This window comes from Rattus norvegicus, chromosome 3, assembly GCF_021556685.1.
Source record: "Rattus norvegicus strain SHRSP/BbbUtx chromosome 3, alternate assembly SHRSP_T2T, whole genome shotgun sequence".
NCBI lineage: Eukaryota > Metazoa > Chordata > Mammalia > Rodentia > Muridae > Rattus > Rattus norvegicus.
In genome coordinates this window covers 35,329,135-35,353,224 of record NC_141536.1, presented here as the reverse complement: position 1 = coordinate 35,353,224, position 24,090 = coordinate 35,329,135, and positions in this window count along the sequence as shown.

Genomic DNA, 24,090 nt, shown 5'->3' with positions numbered 1-24,090 from the left:
CCTGTTTCAAGAAAATAAGACAGAGTGATAGAACAAGATGCTGGACACCCTCCTCTGGCATCCATGTGCTTTCAGGAGAATATGGAGCTCCATACATGTTTGCTCCTCTGACATACATGCATACACATTCCAAGTCTACCTGTCTATTAGAGACTCAGGGCAAAGTCATATCTATGAATGCATATAAAATACAAAAGTTAGATACCTGTCAATAACACACAGAAGCACAGAGGGTACATTAATGTCCCTTTCAGTCGGAGGCTGAATGGCTGGATGTTTCCTGGAGCATCCCTGGCTTACGTCTGCATTCAAAGGCCGAAGACTGAAGAGGCTGATCTCCTCTAGTGACAGCAGCAACTACCCAGGGAGGGTGAAGACTGTGTCCCAGAAGACTGTGTCCTATGCTCTTCTGCCTTTGCCTTCTATCTAGACCTCTACCTATGGTTGGTATTGTCTAACTTGAGAGCAGTCCATCCCTACATAGCAGAGTGACTCATGTGCCAAGCTTCTTCCACCTTCCCTACACACTAAAGAATGCTCGATCATTTTCCCAGTCATCTTCCAACTCAGTTGAGTTGACCACCAATGCCTGCCATCACAGTATGCTTCTATTGCACATCACCAATAACGCATTTTGCAAAATACGAATCATTAGAAGCTGATTGACATGGCTTTTTCTCTTACATCTTTTCTTTAATGCTCCTCTAGGGAAATGGTTTAGAAACACCATCAGATTACATATTCCCCTCCATATGATGGGTTAAAATTCAAACTTTTGGTGAAGTAACCTGATACTAAGAATAAAATCTTTAAAGCCACTTACAAGTAAATGGCTTGTCATTGAGCTTTAAGTAATTTTCCTTGCTTTTATTTCTTCATGTTTTGGATACAAGGCATTTCACTTTTTAGGTGAGTGCTTATTGTTGACAAACATGAGTCAAAATTTCGATTTCATGAGTTAGAAATGGATACAAATTTTTAAGAATTTGAAAAATGAAACAATGTTCTTGGGCTCTTCCCATAGGGGAAACATGCGTAAACATGGCGTTAATTTCACAGCCCTGTTCCTGTGGCTCAGCCATTACAAGAGGTTTTTCTGTCATCATCTGTAGAAGATAGAGCCCTTTAAGTGGACTGGAAAGCAGAGGTGGGGGAAGATAGCATAGAGAATGTGTGAGAATTCCTATTTGGTAAAGCTGTTTAGAATATTTCTTTGAACTCGGGCTCTCATGGTGATACTTCTGGAAGAATATACATGAAAGTAGGAGAAGCAAGTTCACCCAAGTGCTGTTTGCCCTGTGTATATGAAGACAGGATGTAAGTGTTGTTTATTCTTTATTAGTGAATCTTTTATCCATGTAGAATCAGCCTATACACTTCTAAATGCCATGAGATCAGAAATTATTAGCTTTTAGTGAAGGGATATTGTGTTTTTAGCTTCAAGAGGAAAAAGAAAATGTATTTATCTCATTTCTGAATGCTTAATCAAGACATGTATTCATTCCTAAGGACATTTGCATAGCCTACTAACAAATCCATTTTCTCTAATTGCCAGCACTGGAGCTTGAGCGGGGAAGTCTTGACAACTGGCAAAACCATCACTAGACTGATGAAATATTGATAAAATGTTGATAAAAATATTATCTTATTAATCTTACTACTTTTAGAGTCAACCCTTAACATCACCAATGTTAGTACTTGTCAGATTACTCATGGAAACACTTATGGTTTTGGATTTAGAGTTTACATCAATTTAACTTAAATGATTTTGCAGTTTCCCTGGTCTATGTTCACAAGGCACACGATCTTTTCGAAATGCTTCAACTTGTTCTCAGTTTTAAAGGCAACTTTTTATTTGAGAAGGGAGAGGGTCAGGGGGTTTCCTAATGCAAAATTTAACATTGAAATCTTGAGGGACCTAACATGATTGAAGACAGGATTTTCACTTTGACAGTTTAATGCATTTTGCATTATGATGGCATCGCCTGTTTTACAGTTTCTGAGAAAGAACTTGCATTAGGTCTCAAAGTGGCCATTTTCCCCTGTAGTTCCTTGCTGTCTCTCTCGCTCACATCAAGTCCCAAAAGGGACCCATTTGTGCAGGAGAGATAATTTTGCCACTTGGGGAAGACACACGCATTTCTCTGCCTTGGATAAGATCAGTTACACAAAGCGTTCTGTACTGAGAGTGTTCTGTCCAGCCACAGAATGACACATACGATTAGTCAGTTCCTGAGTGCATTCTGCTTCATGCTTCCTTGTAAAAATTCTATGTGCAGATAATTCTCACCATTCCTAATGCTGGTAGTAAGTAAATAGACAGCAAATACCAGAGTTCAATTCCTTTGTATGCTGAAGAATGCAAAGGCAGGAACATACTTTACACAACTCACTCTACTAGGGCATATATATATATATATATATATATATATATATATATATATATATATATCTTAATTTTTTTCTTTTTAGTTCTTGAGCTTAGTAATATATTTACCTGAAAGATGAATGTTACTGCTACATTAGTGGCAAGACACTAAGGCCTAGAGAAGTTAGTTGAATGGCTCAGGCTTATAGCTAGTGGAGGTCTCAGTTTATTTGTGTCTGCTTAGTAGTTGACATCAACCAACACCTCTTTACATAGTAGTTAAAAAAAGTGACTATCAGCCCTCATGCTATGTGGAAGTACTGTTGGGGTAGAGCACTATGACATGAAAACATTTCAATACTTAATAATTTAACCATCTGTACTTTTGTTATTAGCAATAACACTCTGCTTAATACAGTACATCTTTGTATCAGTTTCTAGATTTCTGAGTAGCATTTTAGCTAGCTTGAATGGTCAGCTTGATCCAGCCTGGAGTCATTTGAGAATGCAGTCTCAATAGAATGGTTGCCCAGATAAGATAGATCTGTGAGCATGTCTGTTGGGAATTGCCTTGAAAGTTAGTTGATGGAGAAAGGCTCAGCTCACTTCAGACAGGTGACCCTGGGTGGTACGGACCCATGACCATGAGCTGAGTCAGCCAGTAAGCAGAGTTTCTCCATGCTTTTTGTCAAGCTCCTACTTGAGTTCCTGCCCTGACTTTTCTAAATTATGGACTATATATAAGCTATAAGACGAAATAAACCCATTCCATCAAGTTACTTTGACCGGAATGTTTTACCACAGCAACCAAATACAACTAGAGTAATTGGTGACGCGGTGACTGAGAAGTAATCTCATTAAAAATACTAATGGTTTTGGCAAATATAATAGAACAGAGAATATCAGGCCCCATGTTTTCAGCTTTGCCTGATAACCTCTTCTCAGATGGATTATGATAAATGGTGTCTCTTGTTCCAAACTAGAGTTTCTGGTAAGTAGTGAAGAAAGATGGACATTGTCCAAGGCAGCCTTTCAACGCTCTGAAGGAATTATTTAAAACAACTAGATGAATATTTCCAGCAAGCTTGGGAGCTCTAGTTATGATGTAAAAAGAAAAAGAGAGTCCCCAAGCAGTCACATTCGAGGAGCAGAGGTGAAATGGATATTTAGAGTTATACAAAAGTAGGAACAAATTTGAATATCGGGATGTTGACAATTCAGCTCTTCCAAACCTTGCATATTTGCCATTTACCTCTGAGTTCTAAATAGCACCTAGAGGACAAATCAGATTTCTTGGAGTAACTTCTGATGTTTTGATTAGAGACAGCCAAGCCCACTGTAACCCATTGCCTGTGCAGCTGGCTGTGTCAGAGAACTCAGAGTTTGTGCTGATGTGCCAAGGTTGGACTACAGCAGCACAGCAACCACTATGTTTCTTAGAGTTTCAGAGGCCAGGCTCAAGGCAGACTTTCTGCTGGCAAAGAAGTCAGCGGGCAACATTCAGAAGGCAGAACATTGTCACCAAGTTCAAAGTCCCTCTCCTAGAAAAGTACTCCTCCATGCCTTTGGAAGTGGCAATCCCTTTTCTGAACTCCAAGGTACAATTGTTTACCACACAACCTGTTGTTACTCAGTTTCCTGCTTTGGCCTTCTCAGTGAGATTCCAAGCAACATGGGGGCCATTTCCCTCTGTGTTACTCATAGTGTCTAGTGCTAGCCATCTGTGATGCATGTTTTTAATATGTTGTTTTGTTATTTAACTCCTTCGTATTTTTTCATCATAAATCATATGTGATCAAATTTGGAGGTACATTTTTCAATTCTGTAAGCAATGCTTGAAACATACCTTTGGGAAAAGAAATTTTAAAGTAAAAATTTTTGTATACTATTTGTAAAATGCTACTGATAGGTTTTTTTTATTAAATTTATTAATTTATTCACTTTATAACCCATTATCAGCCCTTCTTCTCCTACTACTCCTCCTCACATAAATCCTCCCTCCATTCTCCTTAGAAAGGGAAGCCTTATTCCAGGTGTCAACCTCTCCCACCCCTCATCTTCCCAACCCCTACCCCTACCCAACTCACCCCTGCATATCAAGTTGCTTTGGGACTAGGCCAGTCTTCTCCCACTGAGGCCAGACCAGGCTGTCCATTTAGGGGTGAGGAATCCAGAGGCAGGCAGGTAGAGGTAGGTAGGCAACAGGCTCAGGGACAGTCCCTGCTCCAGTCCTATGGGGAAGCTGCATGAAGACCAAGCCGTTCACCTATTACAGATGTGCAAGGGGCCTAAGTCCAGCCCATGCTTCTTGCTCTTTGGTTGGTCTCTCTCTCTCTCTCTCTCTCTCTCTCTCTCTCTCTCTCTCTCTCTCTCTCTCACACACACACACACACACACACACACACACACACACACAGAGGGGGGGGGACAGCACACATAAGCAGGACTGGATGAGTGGATGAGAAGGTCCCATGCAAGGTGGACCAGAGAGAGATCTCAAGGAGCTAAAACCAGCCATGTGGAGTAATCAAGATGGAAAAAGAGTCATATAGCAGTAAGAGACTGAGTTCAGATCTGTCTCATAGGAGCGTGGGGGCAGACTCATGACCAGGTCTCCAGAAAGAATCAAAGACCTGTCACTGCCTCATTTCTCTGTCCTGGCGATGGCCTAAGTACAACCAGACAAGTCTTGTGATAACTGCATTTCTGATCCGCAGAGCTATGAGATAACAAATGGTTTTTGTTCAAACAGTGGAACATATGGTAATTTTTTTACCGTGGTAATAGAAAATTAATATACCCTTCAGGTTGTTCAATGTACTGAGAAATTTCTCACCAAGAGTCTTAATACTTCAGGTAAACCTCATAATTTTCAAAAGTATACTATTTAACAAATAAGACGTATTTATCCTTAATATGCATATGTCTTTTTGAAATGTGTGTAGGTTGAGGAATGACGCAATGAACACATTTCCGGGTATGTAACGTCGCAAACCCACGATTCATGCCCTGGCGTAGTTAACTTTTGTTATGAACAAAGCCTTGCTTGCTAAGCAAAGCTGAACCTGTGTGGTGACCACCCAAAATCTTGAGAAATTTCACTTCTGTACCCTTAACTAGTCCACCAATGAGACTACCATAGTGTGTCTAGATAAAGCTTAAAAGCCATCTAGAACTGCTAGAACCGGCCTCATTTATAGTTGGCCTCTGCGTCTCCACCACAGCGCTAGGCCTTTTGTAAATGAATGTCTTGAGCCACTTAACTACTTCTCTGGCTCATCTCTGGCTTCCGGGGTGACAGAATCTTTGATTTACAGCAAGAGCTTTCAGTCAGGGCTAGGAGGACGAAAGATGAATCCTCTCTGTTAATTGCCTGAGTAACAGTGCAGGCTCTCAAGGCACACACTGCAGCTTCCTGCTCCAATTCAGGCCTCACTGAGAAATGTCTAAGTAGATGACAAGAAGTAGCTTAAAAAACATGACGAGGAGGGAATAAAAATAGAAGTTTCCTCTCCTAACCTAAGCTTTTGTTCTGCTCCTTTAGAGTTGAATGTCCTGAGGAGGCTCCTGTGTTAGTGTCAGGCAGCATTTCTGCTGTCATTAAACCAAAGTGGCTGCTGACCTGTCTGTTCATCCACCCGTGTGTTGCTACGGGGTTTATCACTGTAGGTTAGCGCCATGGTGACTGACGAGCTGTAGTCTGGTCTTTGGACCCTGTTTGAACTCATTGCAAGAGCAGCAACATTGGACATTTGGCTACTGGCACATGACTTCTGGGCTGAGACTCAATATATGCTATTTAAAAAATTTTATTTTATTCTTATAAGTAATCAGGTGTATATGTGTGTGTTCATGTGTGCATGCACATGTGTGTGGGAGGGACTAGTTAAAGAATAGAAGAGTAATCAGACAAACTTGGCTCTGGCCGGCGAACTGGTGAGACAGGCCCATACGTATAAAGCTTTGGGAGTCTTCCCATAGAGATGTCAAGCAAGGGAAGAAGGACACAGAGGGGAGGCTTTAACCCTACTGAGCAGGGGGAGTGTAAACCTTTTGACTTTGAAATAAACAGTTTGGTACAGAATTCATTTCTTCAATGACAATGCCTGATGTACTTTGGGCAGAATGGCACCACATGTCTCCAGATCAGCCTGACTGGGAATGTCCCAAGACTTTGGGGAAGAAGGGAAACTTAGGAATTTGGAATGTTTAGTCAGTGTGTCGAGAAAAAAGTAGTGGAGTTTAAAATATCAGTGTGACTTTGACCTACAGATAAGCGAGACCAGAGGTGCCACCAAATTCCCACATGACCCCATGGCCTCTACGTGCTGCTGTTTCTGCCCAGTGTAACATTCTCACACATTGAAGAGAACTGATGAAACCAAGAGGAGATTGTCTAAAATGGTGTTGTGTTACTTCTGAAGATAGGCTGTAAGGGCATCATAGCTTTCATCTTTCCTCCCTGCTATGGAGTCAGCAGACGCCACACTGCAAGATGCTCTGGCTGTTGTACATAGATGTCCATGTAAGAAACGGAGGCCCCTTTCTCTCAGCCACATGAGCCTGCACAGAAGCAGACAGTGCTTCCCTGCTCAGATCCCTGCCTGAGAGACCCTGGGCTACAATGACACAGCGAAGTATTCAAAATAAAAAGTGTTCGTTGTTTTAGACAGGTAAGTTTTAGGCTATTTTCTATGAAGTAGCAAGCTCTCATCTGCGTACAGAGCATATGATAGCTGGGAGTCCAATCTATTTCGAACTGTGAATTCCGTAAGGATTGAGCCTGCATCTTATTATTTTTTCATTCCCCTAACATTCTTTTAACCTTTAGATTATTTTTAATTAGAAAGAAGTTTTGTGTAAACGTAAATCTCCAAGTCTCTTCTGAATAATATCTAAACTGTTCTATTGTTATCAGAGGGATCTCGTTGTTGATGCCAAGGCACGAATGAGAGTACTGGAGAGGTGCAGTGGGCCACGCCAGGATTGACAAGCTAAAACAAAGCGCGGGTCTCACCTTCACATGTGTCCCTACTTTTTCTGCTGCATTTGGTGCTTAGACCTCTCCTCTCAGGACCACAGTAATCATGGGACAGAAAAATAAAGAGAAATAGATAGATATCCAGGTATTGGGCAAAATCACCTTGGTTACTGCCACGGCATATAGTTAGTTGTCTTTATCAGGAGCGCATAGTGACAGGATGCTTTGAGCGTTCCCTTTAACAACAATTACTAACATCGATCTGTCAGTCAGCCTCTGCATTCATCTACCAGTCCCACACTCATCTCTGGCAGCGGCTTCCCGACGCTGACATTTAACACTGTATTTGTACAACTCCTGGCAAATAATGAAAGAATAGGAAGGAGAATAATTGTTATTTGTGAAGCATTTGCTTTGTTTTGAGGACTGATTGCCAGCGAAATGTTTCTACAAACAGCATTAACATCTTTTATTGACAGGACCTCCTTGCATCTGGAGTGGTTCGGAGCCTTTCCTAAAGGCTCACAGCTCCTCAGCTGAATGTCTTATGAATAAGCTATTTGGACACATTTTTCCTTCTTATATCTCTAATATACAAGATCAACCTTATGCTTAGGTGAAAGCATTTGGGGGAAAAGTCATTTATTTTCTCTAGTACTTAATGCCGATTATAGTTGTGTTAGAGGAGAAAATTGTTAGGCTGGGCATATTAAATGTTAGATATCTATTAGAAATGTTTTGTGTGTGTGTGTGTGTGTGTGTGTGTGTGTGTGTGTGTGTGTGTGTGTGTGTTGGAAAAATGAGACAGAAGAAGAGAGAGAATGCATCTAATTTTCTCCAGTTGCATTCTGAGGTAAAGCAAGCATCCTTCCTAAACTCTGGTTCATCATAGCTGTTATCCTCATCATCATAATGATGATGAGGATGGTGATGGAATAATGGCAGTCATGAAAATAGATGTGATGAGAGGAATTTCAGTTGGAGCCAAACATCATCACTGTTTGTACATGTATTCAGACATGGATGGAATGTCTGGAAGGAGACTGCAGGCTTCCCTCCCTGAGTGACCATGGAGCCGTCAGGGACATATGTATTCTAAAGAGTGATAGACAAGTGGGTGGGCAAAATTGCTTTAAAGATGGTAAACGATGAGGGAAAAGGACTTTTGGGTGCCATCTAATGCCTTACCCCAAGGTTGCAGTAGCTTCACTGTACTGATTCCACGTCCTCATGTGCGAGCATTTGCTGGCTGGGAGATCCATTAGGATCAGGTGCTTCTACACTGTAGCCCCTGCAGGAAGAATGAAGAGCACTGTCCTCAGACCTTAGTGCTGCGAAGACAGCATTGAAGACTTTGCAAAGAGGGGAGGAGCGGTGGCATAGGCACCCTGAGCTACATCTACCGCCACAGTTATGCTCTCTTGGACATTAGCTGGATCCTGAAGGAAATGCTGCATCAAGCCAAAAATAAGTAGGGCACACAACTGATGCTACAGAGAAGTAAGAACACTACCCAGGGCCGGCAGAGTCTGAGGGGAAGTAGAGACTACTCTGGCATAGGCAAGTGCTCATTACATCAGAGAAATGATGGATGGCAGGACTTGAAGCCGTTGGTAGGGAGGTTATAGGCGCCATCCACTCCACACACTTTGCCCGGTTTCCCTTCAGGAATGTGAAGCTGGCTCTTGAAAAGGCAAGTGCCTCAGAAGTCCCCGCAAATTAAAATAATTACAGCACAGTTTGTGCAAGTTTGGACAACAGTCTGATGTCATTTCCTGACAGCCCAATGCATGTTTTGAGTCTGGTCAAACGAGAGCTTGTAACCCTGGAAGAGAATGAATTCCTTGTCCTTTGCCATGCTCTCTGGCTCTCTTGCCAGTGCATGCTCTCTAGGTGAGGCCTGAGTGGATTTCTTGCTCTGATTAAAAGTAATGGAGAGCCAGCTCTTGCGTCCCCTTTGCTCCTTTTTCTGGATGAATGAGGCTAAGGATGCTGTGCAACATCGAATAAATAGTTACATCCAACAGGATTCAGCACACAGCCAGAGAATGTGACGGTCAGTGAACAGGGTCTCTGTCCCCATCTTGTTCTAGTTGGATGGTCTCTCATGACTATTAATGAAGCTGGTAAGGAGCTATCTGACTCCCAGCTTGTTGGTGGGGTGGGGGTGAGGATGTCACTGTAAGCCGTGACTTAGCCAATTGGATCTGCACTGACCTTGTCCAGTCGAGGGTAACTACAATGTGCCTTGATTTGGATTGTACTGAGATGAGGTTTCTAGAAATTTCTAGTGGCCACTCCAACAAAGCAATTAAGAACACAGGATTCACCCCTAGCTCAGGGGCTACTGGAACTTGGTGGCTATTGGCCTAACTGTGGCTATCGGCCTAACTGTGGCTATGGGCATAGATAAGTGTGACTATGACACCAATCATCCCCATTAAACTCTTTCTGAAGGCTTCACAATGATAGAATCAGTTTTCTTCAGAAATGTGGGCCCTGGTAGGTTAACCTAATGGACAGCTCCACATAGCTAGGACTAAGTAGACTCAGCAGGTTAAAAACTAAAAAGGGGACGAAGTTGGAAGTGGAAACATGGGAGGAAAAGGAAGGGATAGAGGTGGATATGATAAAAACACAATGTATGTATGCATATGTGTGTATTTATATATGCATGTGTATATGTATATATGTATGTGTATGCTTGTATGTATATGTACGTATGTGTGTATGTATGTATATACATCTGTGTGTATGTGTGTATATACATGTGTGTATGTACGTATGTGTGTCTATGTATATATGTGTATTTATATGTGTGTGTATGTATATGTGTGTATGTGTGTGCATGTATATGTGTATGTATATGTACATATGTATGTATTTTATATGTGTATGTATTTCTCTAAATTAATAAAACTTCCAAAATGAACATGAATTTTATGACAGAATTACTCTGGCTCAAATCCCAGCCCTGCTGCTTAAGGGATTCATGACCTTGGGCAGATGAGAAATCACTTAATTGCTCTGAACTTCAACTGCTCGCCTCCAAAGCCAAGATGTTTAAATTATCCACTGTACAAGGATTTTATAAAGATAGAGGGAAATAAGGAGGCCAAGATTTTAGGACATGGTCCATTTCACTGTACACATCCATCAAAGGTGAGTTTTATTTAAATCACTACCCATAGATGAGGTCAACTTGGGCTGGGGTTTATGACCACTTGACCCCAGAGAGGGGACATGTGGTCTTAGTAGTCCTTAGGACTGCTTGAGCCTGTTCATGATAGGCAGGAGGGATGTCTCAGTTAATAAGTCAAGTCTAATCCTTTCCAGAATCTGTAAGTCTTTGTGAAGTTTCTAGGAGAAAGGTTAAAATGGCCTCAGTTGTATCGAACATCCATCTTTAGTTAGATTGGCAGAGAGGAGTCAAACTACGTAGGGCCGGGCTTGGAGACAAGCCCATGGTAAATGTGGCTGCCACATCTGTACCTGCTAAAAGGAACCCAACATCTCTAGTTTCCATGCACACGTACATGTAAATACATGTTTAAGCCACACATCGTATGTGGCCATGCACATATGTCTGAGATGTCTAATAATGCACATAAGCATCTGCAACCTCCATGAGTGTCATGTCTGAAGCTGCTTATCACACTAAATATGTGTGCAGTCATTAGAAGAGTAATTTCCTAATTCCTAGCAATAACCTTTAAATTTTACACACAGTTTGACCAAATTATTTTAGCCTTAGAAATTTACTGTTAAGGAAATAACAAGCAGATTATTAGAAAATGTTGCTATAAAGACTGTAAGGAAGTTACTCATCAGGGCATACTTATAACAGAAATACAAAAAGAAAAATATACAGTCCGTGATCAAGGTGGTTGAATAGACAGCATCTCATGTAAAGAGTTCATTGTCAACAGTCATCAGAGACTTTGCTGAGGACTCTCAGTGATATGTAATAATCTCCTATATTAAGTTGAAAAAGCTAGTTACATAGTGTTATATAATATGTTTCAGGGTTTTTTTTTTCTTTCAGGAATAAGAAGAGGTGGGCATGAGAACAAAAGCAAGAAATGCAACAAAACCCCATCAGTCATCTTGAAGTTCTGAGAGGTAACACGATTTTTGTGTTCATTTTCTTATCTGAATTTCCAATTCTACTTTAATAATATTTTTCTTTCACAGTAAGAGAAGAAAAGTGCCTGAACAAATGTGAAGCCGTGAGTAGTCTCTGACTGTGTACTTTCCGGCAGCTGACACAGAGGCAGGAACATCCCAAGGTCCCTGAGAAAATGTCCCCATAAAACAAAATGGAGTCCGGCTGCCTTGGGGGATATTCAGCTTTTTCTGCCACTACAACCTGTGATAAATTCCTCCTAAGGGCCCTCTTAGAGAGGTCACTGGGTAACAGAAGAAACGGCTTATTTGATTACTTTCTTAGAGTAAGTGTAATTCTGAGTTTATGGATTCTTTTTTTATATTGTCCTTCGAACTATGCTGGCGAGAAACTTAAAAGCAATTTAAATTGGAAGTCAAACTAAAGCCACCCACAGCATAATTAGTTCATTAGTCTTAATCCAGCGGAGGCTCCAAATAGCTAAGGACAAAGTTGGTTTGCAATCTTCAAACTTTTACTGAGGTCACTGATCCTGACAAGTATCGGGGCTCCCCACTCAAGTCCTTTCTGCTACTGAGGTTGTTTCGTGCTTCCTGCATTGAGCAAGAGCTGTGGTGAGCAGTGAAGCAGCACTGCTGTAGACGTTAGGAGCCTAAGGAGGAGACCTGCTTAGCTCAAGATTCTGGGCAAAGGCCGAACAAGGGAATTGACAGGATTTAATTTTTGAACCATTTTTGTTAATAGATACATTTTAAAAAGTCAGTCCAAATATTTTTTTCTTAGAAACAGCACTAATACATTGCTTCTCTCCTTCCCCCCTCTCTCCTCTTTCTTTCCTCTTCCCTCCCTCTTTTCCTCTCTCCCTCTCCCCATTCCCTGCTCCTTCTCCCTCTCCCCCTCCCCTCCCCCTCTCTCTTAAAGCAAGTGTAATTAAGAGCCTCATCTATTGGGATTAATAAAGACACCAGATAAAAGCTTCATTAAGTGTCCATGTAACATGGCCGTGGCCAGTATAATTTCTTGTTATATTCTTCAGGATAGTGTGTACATCTGGTTTCAAAGAAATCTGTGTTTAGATAATTGAATGACCCAAATTAAATAATTTGGGCCATTATTAGGTAATAGAGGATGTGTATCAAAAAGGACAACCTGTTTCAGAATGGCTCACTTCTGGCCCTTCTGCCCGGTATTAAATGGATTGTTGCTATGACAACTATTCAAACTCCCAGTCTGTCACCATAGCCTTCTGCAGTGGAAAAACTGAGTCCCGCTCCTTCTCAAATCTCCACAGTGACTTTGCTGCTACTTCCTAACTGTAACTTTGCTACTGCTATGAATCGTGATGTAAATACACGCTATGTAATCTCTGTGAAAGGGTCATGTGACCCCGCAAAAGGGTTATGACCCACAGGTTGAGGAGCACTGGATTAGCACCTGAAGGTTAAGGATTGCAGAGTTCTCTCTCTCTCTCTCTCTCTCTCTCTCTCTCTCTCTCTCTCTCTCTCTCTCTCTCCCTCGTCTCTGTCTCCATCCTCCTACCATGTGAGGATATACAAAGAGCTCCCAGAAACCATTCTGGTACTCTTCCCTCAGGCTTCCAGCCTCTGGATCTGTGAAAGAAACATTGCCGTTTCTAAGTCCCCAGCCTATGTTTTTGATTGTTTAATCATAATTATGACACGTGCATGATTTGGGAAGAAAAGAGTTGTCTCTCTGAATTGGCAGTAATGGAGGAAGAGCTGGCCATGCGGTGGGACAGCGATGAGCCTTTACTATGGCTTCTCCAGCTCACATTGGCACGCAGTTTCATGTTACAAGGGGAGAACTGTACTATTTCTTAACTAAAGATGCGGACTCCCAAGGAACTGGTCTCCAAACTACTTTTCATTTAAGGAGTTTAAGGAGGTCAACAACTGGAGGAATGTGAGGCAGAGATGTTCTCTGTGTTTGTGCTCCACGATTATGGAGTAAGACAGCAATTACGCCTGTTGCAGAAGTCCAAATGCTTCAGTATGGATTGAGCTGATCGGTTATCCATATGAGTTGCAAGCTGCAGTGACATTTGGAAACTCAGAGACTCTCCCTATCATGCTTGTGGTTGGAATGCTAAAGTGACTCCAGGTGTGGTAAAAATCCAGATGTTGGATGAGACATCCTGGCACGGGACACTGAGGCCCCTCAGTCATATGGGGCAGTTACAGATTTCGTGTCAATTCAATTAATTGTGTTCATGGAAAGAGTGAAGGCTCATGGGTCTGCATCTGACTCTGAAGGTAGAGAATGCATGCCTTAGGATATGCAGGGGCCACCCCTTAAGGCAGACCTGCATTGCTGTAACAGATGGTTTTGATTCCTGACCCCGGTCCTCTTCTCTTGAAGACTCGTCTCTGTAGCAAAGCCAGTTGCAAACGAAACCAGCCAGGGACTGACTGGTGCCTCAGGCTAATATCTGAACCCCTTCACCTTCCTCAGAGTCCTTGCCCTGCCCTGGCCTTTGTTTCTCTCTTAGCCATATCCTCCGGTTTAGGTATGGCACTACTCTCTTAAGTTCCCCCTGACCCCTGGGCTTCTTTGAAATTAATTTTCTGTCTCACTTCAGCTTTCTCAAGACTTTCTCGACCAATGGACAATCGCCACTGCCCACTCTCCTCTATAGTCTATGCACCTCTCGCGTCTCTTACACCAGCCCATGCATTGACTCTCTGTCCTCCGTGGGATCATAGCCTTTGCCTTTGTAATTCATTCTTTCCATTCAGGCTGTTTCCTAATGATAGGTTCGGAGTCCATCTCATGCACTAATTAATACCCATGTGAGTGTCTATCCTTGATTAGCGACCAACTGTGACTTAATGCATGAATATTTGCAGGAAGTAAACAGGAAAATAAGACATTATTACAGTTCCCAGGGACTGAAGGTAGACATAGGTGTGTGTCAGAGCGTAGAATGGGACGCTGTATCAGTATCTTTTCAGGGTTAGAAGAGAAGCAAGAGACAAGGTCTGGACAGGGTTCGGCAGCAAACGAAGTTTCGAGTTGGATTGCAGATGTCACACATCTTTTGAACCAGGAGGGAAGGTTCTTGGAGACATAGAAAGTCCAGGAAAGGCAGAACGCAGGGAAAGTGGCAGCGCTTGCTGAGGAATCAAAGACGGTTCAGGGCGAGCGGGACGGGGAGTTCGTGAATAGCTTCTCAGAGAACGTGTTTGGGAAGACGATTCATACTAGAGTGTAGGGCCAACATGTGAGTTTACAGGGAGGAGGATTTCGAGAAGAGCTGATGACAGTGTGTGTTTCTCCTAAAAGATTCAGTGTTGCCAGGTACGGTGGTGTAGACCTACAACTCAAAGACTTGGGGAATTGAGACAAGAGCGTAAGAGAATTGGTGGCCAGCCTGAGCCACATGGAGCCCTTGTCTCAAAATACATACACGTATACATATGCAGCACACGTAAATAAGAAGAATAAAGTAAGGGTTAATTGAGGAATGTAAAATGAAGATATGGCCTCCTTTACTCTGTGAAAACTCTCAAATCATTACTGTTAGGTGCACTAGGGACTTGTGTAAGTGTAAGCACCAATTTCAATGTTGTTATTTTAATAGAATGGTTATAGTTTGCTCATTGGTGTAACTGGTAGGAGACACCGGTCTGTGTTTCTCCTGGAGTTGTGCTTTAATACTGGTTGATAATATCCCAAATCTTTTCTGGAGTGAGAGGGATGGATGTTAGTGCTAAAGTTCCTGCAATCACTCGCCAGCAAAAATGGACAGTGGTGGGAGGCTCCTGTTGCTAGCTTTTATAGTGACTTTCCTTACTGGTCAGGGCCCTGCTTTCTCTACTGAGCTCCGGAGGCTGGCTGCTTCCTAGGGAAGACTTGCATTGAATTTGAAGGCCTGAGTTTGAGGACAGATGCAGGGTGGAGAGGTTGGATAATATCCAGAGAAAAGCAATAAACGTGACAGATAGCTTGCAAAAATCAGGCCCCAGAGGAACGTTTAAGGGCATTGTGAATCTTAATTGATGTAAAAAAGGCTTTGTTGTAGTGAATCACAGGGAGACATTTCTTTCTTCATCATGGCAGTAAATACATGGGAAAGAACTGGACTTCACTCAAAGAAAGCAAATCCCTGTTGGAGCAAATGGGGGAAATACTCTCAAATATGAACCTTGGCTTAACTCTAGCAGGTACAGCCAAGAGCCATGAACTCAGAACATACACTCTGAACAGTGTAGATCAAAATGTTTCAGGAGAAGTAATGAAGAGTTTCTATGTTTCCACCTATTCTTTTGCCAGAATTTTATTTTTGTTTTTTGTCAATGTTGTCAGTAACAACGCCGTTACTGACAATCTCAAATGTTTGTAATGTGTCAAGACATTGAAAGATGTAGAATACTTGTTGGGACTTATGGCTGTGGAAAAAAGAGTGGGAAGTGAGACTAGGTAGGGTGCTTCCCTCCACTACATGATGGCCACTTAGGCGACTCTCTCCAGCCTAACAGTGAGCTCTGGAGTGCAGTTTGCCCAGGGTGGGACTCTGGCATGGGAAGAAATAGTTGGGCCTCCTGTTACCCCTTGCTTAGTCAATGGCTAGAGACTGCTGTGAGCCCAGTGGACCACTGCACCAACTCTTCTTGACAGGGCCCACTGCAAGAGTACTGGGCAACTGTGCACTTGGAGAGGACTCTGAGGGAGACTCAGAAAAGCCTTGAGCTGTGCTTCTTTATAGCTGTATTTTGAAGCCTTTTTGGAGAAAGGATATGAGTGCCTACCCTTCTGTATTAATAATATCTCCTGATAATTATAAAATGTATAAGGTGGGTTATGATCATATATACCATGAATACACCAGGCACTAGCAAGATGCTTCCCTGCCACTTTTACTCTTCTTCTTCCTCTTCCTCTTCCTCTTCCTCTTCCTCTTCCTCCTCCTCCTCCTCCTCCTCCTCCTCCTCCTCCTCCTCTTCTTCTTCTTCTTCTTCTTCTTCTTCTTCTTCTTCTTCTTCTTCTTCTTCTTCTTCTTCTTCTTCTTCTCTCCTTCTCCTTCTCCTCCTTCTCCTTCTTCCTCTTCTTCTTCCTCTTCCTCTTCTCCTTCTCCTTCTCCTTCTCCTTCTTCTTTCTCTCTCTCTCTCTCTGTTACTTAATACTGCCTTCTAATTATTAACTGATCTTATTTTATTTGCTTCCACTTCCCCCTCCCCCTCTCCCTCTCCCCCTCCCCCTTCTTCCTCCTCCTCCCCCTTCTTCCTCCTCCTCCCCCTTCCTCCTCCTCCTCCTCCTCCTCTTCTTCTTCCTCCTCCTCCTCCTCTTCTTCTTCTTCTTCTTCTTCGAGACACAGTTTCTCTGTGCAGCCTGGAACTCACTCTGTGGACCAGGCTGGCCTCAGACTCAGAGATGCACCTGCCTCCGCCTCCTGAGTGCTGGGATTAAAGGTGTGCAACCCCACCTGGGGAATGGCTTCGTCTTCCACAGGTAACTGTAGTTTCCGTGAGTTCATGTCCCACCTAGAAAACAATATTTCATAATTCCTCATAGCTGCCCTCTGCTTCTTACATCCTTTCTTCACCCTCTTTTGTGATGGTCCTTGTGACCTGTGGGTGTTCATATGTAAATGTTCCATTTACAGATGTCCCATTTAGGGATCAATACCTAACAGTGACTTATTCTCAGCGCTATCACCAGTCCTGTGTCTCCACATTAACTTATACTGCATAGAGAGACTTCCTTGGCCAAGGTTAACAAATGAAAATATTTAAGATGGTTTTACAGTCTGTCTGTTTAGCAAAACAGCAATGGTAGGATCCCCTTTATGGTCTATGACCTCTTGACCCACAGGCCTTTGTGCAGGTTTATAGTACCAGACACGAATCCTATCCTGTGAAGACAGCCTCAAGTTCCATGAGAAGTAGTCAGTTAGTGCCATAACATTCATTCCATTCTTGCACCAGCAGACACACTGTGCCTGACAGATCCATGTCAGCATTCTGGGCACTCTGCTGAGTGGCACCATTACTGACTCTGCTCCTTTGGCTACCATCAAAGCTAAAGAGGAGGGAGGAGTTTCCAAGTCGACTCCGGTTTGATTTCTCTCTTACAGTTGATGGGCGATCGTGTCTTCTGCAATTGGGTTTTAGCATCCAGTCAAAGCAGGCAACCAAGAGCAATGGCAAAAACTTGAACACATTTGTTTCTAATTATAATTAAACAATTATAAAGTGGGAACCTTTCATGTGGAAACTTAAGGTACACATTGTTATAAGTTGTTTTTTTTTTATCTGATTTTTGTTTTTCCGGGTTTTTTTGTTTGTTTTGTCTTTGATACAGTCCAGTCAAATTCTCAAATATGCATGTGGGTTTTCAGATTCACCCGATGAGCAGTTCCAATCTGGGAATAGCAGACACTTCCCTGAATATTAATGCCCTTCACAGTAACACAGCATGGCAGAGACTGCACTTCAGTCTTTCCCTTGAGAAAGGTTCAGGTCACATTGTGTAGGAGAATATTTTTTAAAGTCACGTGACTTGCCAGTATGTGGCAGTGCTAAGGTGATCAAAAGCATTTTACATTACAACAAAGCGAATGCTCCAAAAATATTTACAGAAAATAATGGAACTGCCTGGGTTGTCTTTTGTTCCATTTTATCTCTAGCTTTATATATCATTTACCTAATCTATTTTCTAAAAGAAAACAAAGCTGGAGTCAAAATTTTATTTAAAAATATGGCAGATATCTTGATAGTACATATTTAAAACGTTTTAGCCAATTACGTTGACCTGCGTTTCACTTCAAGGTTATTGAAATTGGCCCATTATTAAACATGTATTTCTAGGCTGGAAAAGTGATCTTACTTGTTGTTTGGATGTCTGTTGACTAAACTCAGGATCAGAACATTTTACCAGCTCACACTTAATTTATTAAGGTTTCACAGGAATCAGCTGCAGGACAGGCTAAGAGCTGGTTTATTAAATAGTCGTTTGAACATGGAGAGAGGATTAGGCCAATCTTTTAAAAGAGCGGATTCCTTTGAAGGAACTCACCAAGATGCATTGCTAATGATGGAGCCAAACAGCTGCCCTCTTCTTCTCAAGATAGTGACTGTCAACTGCCTTGCCTTTTTATCCATCTTAGAAGTGCTGATTTCACAGCATTTCCAAAATCCACTGTGTGTGTGTGTGTGTGTGTGTGTGTGTGTGTGTGTGTGTGTGGCATGTGTGTTGTGTGTGGTGTATGTGGTGTATGTGGTGTGTGTGGTGTGTGTGGTGTGTGTGGTGTGTGTGGTGTGTGTGGTGTGTGTGGTGTGTATAGTGTTTGTGTGTGTGGTGTGTATAGTGTTTGTGTGTGGTGTGTGTGGTGTGTGTGGTGTGTGTGTATGTGTATGTGGTGTATGTGTGTGTGGTGTGTGTGATGTGTATGTGGTGTGTGTGGTCTGTGTGTATGGTGTTTGTGTGTGTTGTGTGTGTGGTATGTATGTGGTGTGTATGTGTATGTGTGTGTGGTATGTGTGTGATGTGTGTGTTTTTGTGTGTGGTGTATGTGGTGTGTGTGGTCTGTGTGGTGTGTATGGTGTTTGTGTGTGGTGTGTGTGTATGTGTGTGTGGTGTATGTGTGTGTGATGTATGTGGTATGTGTGATGTGTGTGTGGTGTGTGTGGTGTGTGTGGTGTGTGTGGTGTGTGTTTGTGTGGTATGTGGTACATGGTGTGTGTGGTGTGTGTGGTGTGTGGTGTGTGTGGTGTGTGGTGTGTGTGGTGTGTGTGTGTGTGTGTGTGTATGTGTATGTGTGTATGTGTGTGTGTGTGTGTGTACATATACCCATAAGTGCTATTGAAGGTGTAGGCAATCTATTATGCTGGTCTATTGACGTCCTTTCATCTTTGGAGACAATGAGACCTTCAGGTGAAGCCTGTAACAATTCTCTTGGGAAACTGACCTTATTTGGAAAGAGGATCTATTCAGATGTTTTTCAATTAGATACTAAAGATGAGACTATCCTTGTTTTAAGGTTAGCTCTAATCCATTGACTAATGTTTTTATAAAGTAGAGGTTCTCAGCCCATGGGTTGTGACCCCTTTGGTGGTGGTCACATATTAGATGTCCTATATAACAAATGTTTACATTCTGATTCATTACAGTAGCAAAATTACAGTCATAAAGTAGCCATGAAATCAATTTTATGGTTGAAGGTGACCACAACACAAGGAATTATATTGAAGGGTTGCAGCATTAGGAAGGTTGTGAGCCACTGTTAAGAGGTATGAGAGACAGAGCAATGAAGGCCATGTGGGAAAAGAGATAGCAAACAGGATGATATTAGCCAGGGAATCCCCAGGATTGCTGACTGTCACCAAAAGCTAGGACAGACCACCCCAAAAGGGATCATGATCCATGGGCTGAGAGCCTCTGCTTTAGAAGAACATCTGGCTTTTAGGCTTTCGGTCTCCAGAACTCTGAGAAACAAATCTCTTGTTGCAAGCCAACAAGTGTGCAGGAACTTATTTGAGCAGCCCTAGAGCACCAGTAAAGCCATCGGTGCCACTCTGTTCTGAATTGACTGTCCTCTGTCAGAGACACCCTCGGAGAGGAGGGCCACCATGGATGCATGAGATCATCACCCATACATGCCTGTGCCCCCCCCCCCCCCACACACACACAGACTTCTCACATTTCACAAGCATAAGAGATGGGAAATTACTATGGCTTCTCTTAAAAAGGCATTGAGGGAACTGCCTTTTGGACAAGGAGTTCAAGAATGTATTTAATAATGCTTCCTAATATTTTCCTCCCCTCCTTCCTTCCTCACCTTTGTACCTCTTTCTTCCCTCCCTCCACCACTCCTTTCTTCCTCCCTTGCTCCCTCCCTCCCTCCTTCCCTCTTTCCTTCTCTCCTTCTCTCCCTCCCTCCTTTCTTCCTTTCCTTCTTCCCTTCTTCCTGGCTGAACTACCCAAGCTGAGCAATGCTGGCTATGAGCAGTCATCACAGCTCGGATACAGAAAGCAGGGAGTGTTCATAAAGGTGCGAGCCCTCTTGTGTGTCATTTCTTAGACACACAAGCTTGTGTAGTGCGCAAAGCCACGGGTGCTGATCAAGGGATAGCAATGAAACCATGTTTACATTAATTGGGAGAATGTCTCCAAGAGTGTCCTACAATATGACTTTTTGTCATTTAGGCTGTGGTAAAAAAGAAAAAAATTGCCCAAGGTGAATAAGAAGATGTAAATGGGCATGCTGGACCAATCAGCTTGGGGAAAACACCCAGAAAACACGGTGTGCTTGAGCAGGACAGCAAATTTGAGAGTAGCTTGAGGAGCCACGTGCAGGGCAGCAAGCCACATGGGTGGGTAAGCCTGGAGTGCCAAGGTGGGTGGCTTCAGGCATGCAGGCATAAGATGTAGACTTTTTTTTTAAAGCCCAGAAATGTGTCATGGTCTGAAAGGCTCCAATTCCATGAGCAGCAAACAGATCCTGTTGCTGTAAGTTGGGACAATGCTGGGTTTATTCAGACCTCTCAAGTCCTTGATTTTGATAAGTGAGGTGCTACTGTGGTCTCGTTGTATTTCCATTATTGCTAATTAAATTTTCTTCTCATTTAAGTATGATTGCCTATTATTTTAGTTACTATTATTTTTTAAAAACATTATGCATTCTTTTTATATTTTGGATGTTATTTTTAAATTGTGTGTATTATAAATATGTTGGCCCAGGCTTTCACTTAGACTTTTTTTTTTCTGGAGCTGGGGACCGAACCCAGGGCCTTGAGCTTGCTAGGCAAGTGCTCTACCACTGAGCTAAATCCCCAACCCTCACTTAGACTTTTAACTGTGTGTTGCATCCTGTTATAAGAAGTCTTCATTTGAACATATTGACTCGATGTTATCAGCATCTCATGTATCATTTGCACTTGACAGGGATTTATTTAAGGTGTGTCTGCCCTCTGAGAGGCTCTGCCAGCACCTGACTAAGATAGATGCAGATACTCACAGCCAACCATTAGACTGAGCCCCGGACCCCAATGGAAGAGTTAGGCGAAAGACAGAAGGAGCTGAATGGGATTACAACCTCATAGGAAGAACAACAATATCAATTAACTGGACCCCCCAGAGCTCCCAGGGACTAAGCCACCAACCAAAGAGTACACATGTGCCATCCATGACTCCTGCTACCTATGAAGCAAAGGACTGCCTTATCTGGCATCAGCGGGAGGGGAGGCACTTGGTTCTGTGGCAGCTTGATGGCCCCAGAGAAGGGGGATGCTAGAGGGGTGGGTGGGTGGGCAGAGAAGTGCCCTCTTAGAGGCAACGGGGAGGAGAAAGGGGTAGGGGGTTCATGGAGGGGAAAACAGGAAGGAGACAATATTTGAAATGTAAAAAAAGAAAATGATTAATTAAGAAAAAGAATTCTTGATCTCAACAGGTAGCCCACTTTTCTCTGAAGTATCTAGTTTGGTTTCCCACATTAAATTAATCTTGCACCCTTTAAAACAGCATTTACTATCCCTTTTGAACAAGCATTTACTATCCCTTTTATTAAGAAATCTAAAACATTAGGGCAGTGAAAACTAGTCTGGGAAGATAATGGCTTGGACAGCCCAGAAGCCTCTCCTGGCCTCAGGTAAGATAAATCTGTTTTGCCTGACCCATTATGGATATTAAAGACGTCAAGAAAAGAATGGCCATTACAATTATGTGACTTTAAAGTATTTTCCAAAAGAGCCCTATCTGTCATCGGTTATGCAAGCTGACCAAATGCTCACGATGACAGACAGACAGCTGGTTCTCATTCATATTAAGTTCCTTCCAAGCAAAAGGAATGCTGAGGCAATCTGGGCTCCTATCATGTTGATTCCAATGTAATTGCATTTGTTATTTCCTGGCGAGGTGGTAAATCAAACTGTGGCAAGAAGGTGGATATTTCACAGAAGTAATTTCAGAGAACATGAAACAGGATCACGTGTTGTGCTGAACTCTTCTGCTTTGAGACTAGTGATGTCCAGTGCAGGCATGGGGCGGGCACTGAGTAGGCAGTGAACGAATTTTCCTTTAAAGGTAAGAAAGACGGGCATTTCCACATGTAGATGCAAATATATAAGGACAAAGAAAGGCAATGAGCTAAGCATTGTGGGGTCAAAGACATGGACAAACTGCCTTGGTGCAAGATGCTCATTTCTTCCTCCCCCCTCCCCCACCCCTTTCCCCTCTTCTTCTCCCCCTCCCCCTCCTCTTCCCCTCCCCTTCCTCCCTCTCTCTCTCTCCCTCTCCCTCTCCCTCTCCCTCTCCCTCTCTCTTTCTCTCCCTCCCTCTCTCCCCCACCCCCACCTCTCTCTCTCTCTCTCTCTCTCTCTCTCTCTCTCTCTTTCTGTCTCTCTCTCTCTGCTCTCAACCCAGAAGCTGCAGAAGCAGCGGCTCCCCAGCAGTGCGCCTCCTCCAAGCACACCTTGCTCCCCTACCGGACAGGCTGCCCATTAATTAATGTCTACAGCCAGGGGTGGCTGACCCTTCTGATTTCATTACAGTCAGAAATTCTCTGGCACTTACTCTCTCATTCACATAAAGGCCAAGTGCTTTTGGAGTCCTTTCATAAACCAATTGCCTAAGGGCTCAAATCAAAAAGGAATCTAATATGGGCGCTAAATGATCAATCATTCTGTGGTCTAAAAGGCTGTGTTTAAAACTCTTCTTCCTGCCTGTGATACAACCCCTTGTTAATTCCAGAAATAAAGAGTTATCCCTATTTGAGAGAAGCTCAAAGGAATTTGACCTTAAAGGGGACGATGACCTTATATCTTTCCTATGGACAGGAGGGATGGAATCATTCCATTGTTCTATACATCTTAAAGAACTGAGGAGTGAGACACCTGGGATAACCAGGACCTCCTTAGGACACAAATGTGCCAGGAAGTCCTAGGAAAAGAACCCAGCAGAACTTGGTTCTTTTCACTGCAGCCTGCATGGTTTCTTGAGAGCATGCAAAATGAACACATCTGCAAAGCAGCCAGTGGCAACCCTGCTGCTGATGGGAGAGCTGAGCTTGGTTCTAGTTGCCATAAAAAGAGGCAATCCGATTGTAGATTTCACTTCAAAGCTTTTCAAAGACGCCAGGTCCTTATTTGCTTGGGGTAAGATCTTGGTTCCACAGGTCCGGCGACATGTTGTTTAGCTTGAGCCACGGGGTTTCATTCAGAAAACTTGAAATCAGAATTTGAAAAAAAGGGAAGAAGACAATGCGTCTACCAAAACTATACAGCTCAGAACTATTCCCCAGAATCCTCTGTTTTCACATCCTACTCTGCTGCTCTCTGTCAAGACTTCCAGACTGGAAGAATTGTGAGCATTTTATTTCTGTGCATAAATAAAGCTAAGAAATAGGTGGTCAATAAATCAAATGTCTGATTTTTAACTTCGAGTGTAGACAAGACTTTTTTTTAAGTCTCTTTTTTGTTCTATTCCTTCCCATATTAGTTTTCTTCATTTGTATGTATTGCTTTAAAATTGGCTTGCAGGGGTCTAGTGAGATTGTTCAAGGGTTAAAGAGCAACCCAGGATTGATTCCCAGAACACACATGGCTGCTCATAATTTCCTGTATCTCCAGTTTCAGGGAATCTGACCACCTCCTCTGATCC